General features: G+C 33.7%; 1 long non-coding RNA gene across 1 annotated transcript; it reads left to right on the plus strand.

Annotated features, from left to right (window-relative positions):
• The first annotated feature begins 746 nt into the window (after positions 1–746).
• On the plus strand, positions 747–3,884 carry LOC107637678 (uncharacterized). The gene is made up of 5 exons (XR_015881117.1): positions 747–1,194; positions 1,692–1,773; positions 2,862–2,929; positions 3,228–3,356; positions 3,638–3,884. It is a non-coding gene; the product is annotated as an uncharacterized LOC107637678 (long non-coding RNA).
• The last annotated feature ends 2,298 nt before the right edge of the window (positions 3,885–6,182 follow it).

Genomic DNA, 6,182 nt, shown 5'->3' on the forward strand with positions numbered 1-6,182 from the left:
CGGAGTTTTATTTACATACACGAGATGAGATTCAAATGCCGAATACTTGTACCAACGCAAATTGGCACAGATGGATGAGGGTCTGTGTCCCTTAACCATCTCTCCCGGGTTCGATACTCACTGGAGAATGAGAATGGAGCTTGCTTGCTTGGGAGAGTCGCCTACTTTACCTCTGCAGTACTCAAGAGATTAGTCATTGGGTTTCCGATCTGATGGATACCCTGGTGCAAAAAAAAAATGCCGAATATTTGTTTACTATTTATTTATATGATATATATTGCTCTATAAATTATATTTTAAATAAATTTTATTATATACAAAGTATCCAATAATGTATATTTAAGTTGAATTTATGAGATTTTGATTATAAAAATATAAATTAAAAAATATAGAAATATTTTTAAATTAAAAAAATAATACAAATTATTTTAGTTTATTTATTTTGATACAAAATCATTAATATTTACATAAATATTTTTGTATTTATTAAACAAATTTTATCTATCTTATAAAATATTTTTTAAAATTTAAATTTCAAAAAAAAAATCAAAATAAAAATTTAAAAACAAAAAAAAAATAAATTAGTAACACAAAACACAAAACAAATTATATTAATTTTAAAAAATGTTTAATTCTAAAAATTAAAAACACTCGAATAAGCGCCAGCGCGCTTCCTTTTCAGGTGCTTCAAATTAAAAATTGCGTATAAGCTCCTTTTATCTTTTAACATAATCCTAAAATCATCTGCAGCACTCTCATTCTTCTCTTCTCCCAAATTTGAACCCTAGCAGAGAGCATACTACCCTAGCCAGTAGCCACCGACGGTCAAAAGCTCCTCATTGACCATGGCGGTTCACGGTAACGGCCAATAGTCCCTCACTCATGGCGGCAACCAACAACCCCAAGCCTTTTCCCCACACCACCATCTTCGATTTTTGCCCGGCTATCACCGTTCGTTACTTCCATCATCAGACGTCTTCTCCGCCATCGTTAGTGATCTTTTCTACCATCCTCAGTCCTTTTCTCCATGGTTTGCAGGAAAGAAGCTCTCTCTTCCTGACTCCGCCGCTGCCAGCGGCATCGCGGCAGCGCTCATTGTCACTCCGACGAACCCCGCAACAGCTCTTAGGCTCTACACCACTGTTTCCCACCGACTCCTCCGCAATGTCGTTATTGCCGCCAACATTGCTTTCGGTAAATAAACCATAGATCTAACAGAAACTATGGTTCCCAAAGTTTCTACAAATTCAAGAAATTTTGACCAGTTTTATCGTTTATTTATTATTTTTGGCGTCAAAGCTCACTCCCACTTCTTTTAAGTTGTTGCATTGTGGAAATTCATATGTCAGTTTGAGTTTGGGTTTCTGTCCGTGAAAATTTTTTGGGGTTAAAGTGATTGACAATGTTTAATATCAATCTTTATTGGATTTACCTTATGTTTAATAGTATACAAGAAATTTGCTTATGTTGATGTTTTTGCAATGAGTAAACAGATGATTGTTTCTGAGAAATTATTTATTTATTTGATTAATGAGTTTGTGCTAAATAGGGTTTGTTGAAACTTTAACAACCTGGATAAGATTTCTTTTTTTTTTTTTTTGAAATCAATGATTTTAGGAGTTTGAAGATTGTTTGAAAGGGTAAAGTAGTAAGAGCTGAGCATTTACAAACTTTGATGTTTGGTGAAACAGGACCCACAGTTCAAGAACCTTCTCTCATCATGGTCCCACACGACCATTAATTGAAGCTCAAACACAACTGAAGCACAAGAAGGTAAACTGAAACTAGACCCCCCATTATGACTCATCAATATTATTAGATCAAAGCTTATAGTAGCAATTGCAACTATGCATCTTGTGCTTATTTTGATTGCATAAGAATTAGAAACCAAGTGTGAAGAATTTATTGTTCATTTGTCAAAGAAATTATAATGTATGTAGTTTAGGAACAATAAGATTATAGCTTTAGGTTTTATAGTATAAATACAGTTTGTAAATTGGCTATTAAAAGATTGGAGGCATTGGAGGATGCCATTGAAAGCATTGAAATTGTCTTGACAACTTATTTAGGGGATTGGTAAAAAGTAAAAACCAAAGTGTCTCTTTTAAACATTATGACTCAATAAAGCCTACTTACTCATTCTTCTTGAGGGTTAAAAGAATTGATCTCTTTGATATGTGCATTTTTAATCAAGTTGGGTGTTGTCTGAAACAATGGCTTTGACATATGTCATTCAATTTTAAGCATTAAAAATATGTTTCTTCCAATTCTAAGTAGAGTTGCTTAAAGTGATAGAAACAAATGAATAAAGATATGGAATGATCAGATTTTTTTAATCATGTGAATTTGTGGACGGTTTGATATGTATATATATATATATATATATATATATATATATATATATATATAAGGCAAATTCTGGGTGAGTCATTGAGCAATATGATTGTCAGGGACCTCAAAAACCTGGAGAGTAAATTAGAAAAAAGAATTAGCAAGATTTCTTCCAAAAAGATATTTGGATTCTAGTTAGGATACATGACTTTTGAGATAATTTATTGCTAAACATCTAAAGAACTTAACATTAAAAAAGGGGAAATTTCGTCTGTCTTACTATCTACATTTAATTTAGGACAATACTTAGAGCAATACTTATTAAGGTTACGTAGAATTGATAAGATCTCTGAGTTATGAAGTGGCATATAAAATGAAATGACACATTAAAGCTTTATGGATGCATGCTTATTTTTTCTTCAATTTTTACATGCCATTTTGTCTTGAATTGTTCATCGTTCTTCTGTGTTTTGATTCTTTATAATAGTGTAATTCTTCGTGATAACTTACTACCCTCCAAAATTTTCCAGGAATCTGTGAAGACAAAACATCCACAGCTTCATTATGAATCAAATATATATGCTTCTTCAAGAAGGGAGTAAGTATATATACGTCTATTTCTTTTCAGCATTGTCTGTGCTAAAAGTCTTAGGTACTACCTAATAGAAAATTTTCACTTGAAAAATGGTTTCTGCTTTCTCAAGTTTGAAAATTTTAAATGATTGTTGTCCAGAATCTTCTAGTCTTAATGCAATCAAAACTATGAATTTTGAAATCATGCATTTATAGTAAAATCAAATAATTAAGACTCCAAGTTTCTCATAAAATAATCATGATGTTTTCTTTTGAGTAATCCAATTTGGTTCCTTATTAAAATTGGGATTCTCCACCTAAAGTGGTTTGGAGTTGAAGGAGACTACAACATTATGGCTATTGACCTTCTTGGACCAAGCTTGGAAGATTTATTCAATTATTGCAACAGGAAGTTTACACTGAAGACATTGTTAATGCTTGCTGATCAATTAGTAAGTCTACATGTCAACTATTATAATCAAACAAGAATCACATGATGTTGTGTAGTGTAGTGCAGTGCCTTTGATTTTGACTGTTGGATTCCTTATGATTATGAATTTCTTTCCTTTTCTTTTTTGAATTTCTTGCTACTTCTTTGGTGATCATCTTCTATGAATTCATTTGTAGAGTTCTGCATCATGGGTTTGTTTGCCTTATAATTCTATGACCTCATGTATAGACAAAAGATTTCCCATTCTTTTATTGATCTGTGTTGCTTTTTTGTAATTTGCAGAACTGATGAGGTAATCAACACTCAATTGATGATTTCTCGGTAAATTTGCCAAAAATGGGTCAAGCATTTTTCTCCATATTTTAGCTTGAAACAGAGGTTGTTATTGGCTTATTTGCATTACATTTGTAGTGTGTAAATTAAATTATTAGTTTTGTTATAGAATTGTAATTTTTTTTAATTATAATTATAGCATGTAAATAATTCATGTAAATCAATAAAAAATCAATTCTTTATAAACTTTCTTATTTTCTCCCTTTTTTTTAATTTGACAAAGAAATACGCCACGCTTTGAATGCGTGACAAAAGGTTCTACCTAGTAAGCCACGCTTCAAAAGTGTGGTTGTATGTCTCCTATTGGCACGCTTTCAAAGCGTAGCCAAAACCAACTCAATCGGCATGTTTCTAAAAGCGTGGCTATATGTCCACTTTTTGGCATGCTTTAAAAGCGCGCGAAAAAATATTGCTACACTTTTTTTGCACGTTTTAAAAGTGTGGCAAAAGCCTGTTTTTGTAGTGCGAGATACCTATCGATTTGTTACTGGTTTAAAAGGAATTTGCGATGATATTTGCGATAGTATTACAACTAATTGACTACGTATTATTTCTTAGCAAATTAGTGATTACTTCATAACTCTACTTTCTTATTTAGAATAGCTTTGGTTTAGCGACAAAATTCCTACAAATCTGATTAAGGATTTTCAAATATTAGCTATAGATTTGCTAGAAAATGTGACAGATTTGCGATTATATTAGCGGACAATTTGCGACAAATTAGATTCGGAAAAATTCCTTGCTAATTAGCGTCAACTAAGCATTCCATTTTGTCTACAAAGTTAGCTTGGATTTAGCGATGATTTTGCTGTAGTAGAGTTTGTCGCTAATTAGCGACTACCTTTTAGTCTATTTCTTCTATGGAATTAGCTTTTATAAAAGTGATGGATTTGCGACTATCTATTCGGTCGCTAAAAAAATTTTCCGATAAATTAGCGATTGTTATATTTGTCTCACTAATCTGCGACTTGAAATTAGCGAGGAAAGCATTAGTTGCTAGGCGGTAGCTAATCCGTCACAAATCATATTTTGCGTCAGATTAGCGACGATTTTACGACAATTTTTGTAGTAGCTAATCGGCTTTATTCTTGTAGTGTCAGCTGATAATACCGGGTTAGTTAACCCAAGTTACCAAGTGATAAGGCACCCCTGAGAGCTTACTCATCCAAGCAGATCCCTTGCACAAGAGCACCACATACACATGCCTCAAGATTCAAACCCTTGGTGCCTAGCCTTATTTCTTATTATCTTTCTTTCTTTTTCAAACTCTTATTATTCTTTTTCTTTTTCTTATTAGGATCTTGTTGTTTGACTACTCTCATAGGATGTGTTTCAAGCATGTAATTTAGAACATATAAGTGCCTATATACCTTGTTGGTGAACCAACTTAGCTGATCAATGACCACACCACACACATTAAGAACTTGATTCACAAATGAACTCCACTCTTGTTTTTCATAACACTTTCTTTTATTTAACTTAAAGGACAAGCATACACTTAAGCAAGATGAAAATGAAAACAGGGAACTTCAACCAGCATACTGATATGTAAATAAGGAGAACAAGTAAAATATGGATGTTCATGAGAACAAGATTCAATCATACTTCCAATTTGAACACTACAACTCAGGGACAGTTAAGTACAATACAACCTCTTGGTGCATTCCTATTTCTTCCTTGCCATCCTCATCCATAGCTTTTGCATCCTTCTTTGTCTTCTTGGATGATGGCGTGTAGCGACTCCAAGGGATTGATTGAATTCCTGTAAAGTTATTGGAAGTTGCTTGTTTCCCCAAGCACTTGAAAAACAGTTAGCATGTATGTATGCTTATGAATCTCTGAACTTAATTTGGTGTGTGAACACCAAACTTAGTTCCTTGCCTAATGCAGTAGGTTGAGTTCATGCAGAAACCTCATGTGCTTTTTATTAAGAAAACAACTATGAACTAGAGATTGAACTACTGTTAAGTAGTTTCCCTGATTGGTTGGAGCTAATGACTTGTCATTGAAGGGTTACCATGCACACTTCAAGTGCAACCTTTGGTGGGACACCAAACTTAGCTCCTCACAATACAGAGAATCCTACTTGTGTCTTTTATTGAAATGATAATGGAAAGAAAACTACCTCAGTTGGGTTGCCTCCCAACAAAGAGCTTTTTTTTTTAGCGTCACTAGCTCGACGGTTGTTTCTCTAGTTGAGATTATACTTCAGTTTGGGGCCTTCCCCCATGTTGCCCAGGTAGTGTTTGAGCCTTTGTCCGTTCACAGTGAATGTCCTCTTCGAGCTTTCTTCCATAATTTCTATGTGTCCATAAGGTGAGACCTTTGTGACAAGAAAGGGTCCTGACCACCTTGATTTGAGTTTTCCAGGGAAGAGTCTCAGTCTGGAGTTGTAGAAGAGTACTTGCTATCCTTCTTCAAAGCTTCTTGGTGTCAGGTTGAGATCATGCCTTCTCTTTGCCTTTTTCTTATAGATCTTGGTGTTTCCATAGGC

Source organism: Arachis ipaensis, chromosome B4 (genome assembly GCF_059453495.1).
Source record: "Arachis ipaensis isolate K30076 ecotype BB chromosome B4, ASM5945349v1, whole genome shotgun sequence".
NCBI lineage: Eukaryota > Viridiplantae > Streptophyta > Magnoliopsida > Fabales > Fabaceae > Arachis > Arachis ipaensis.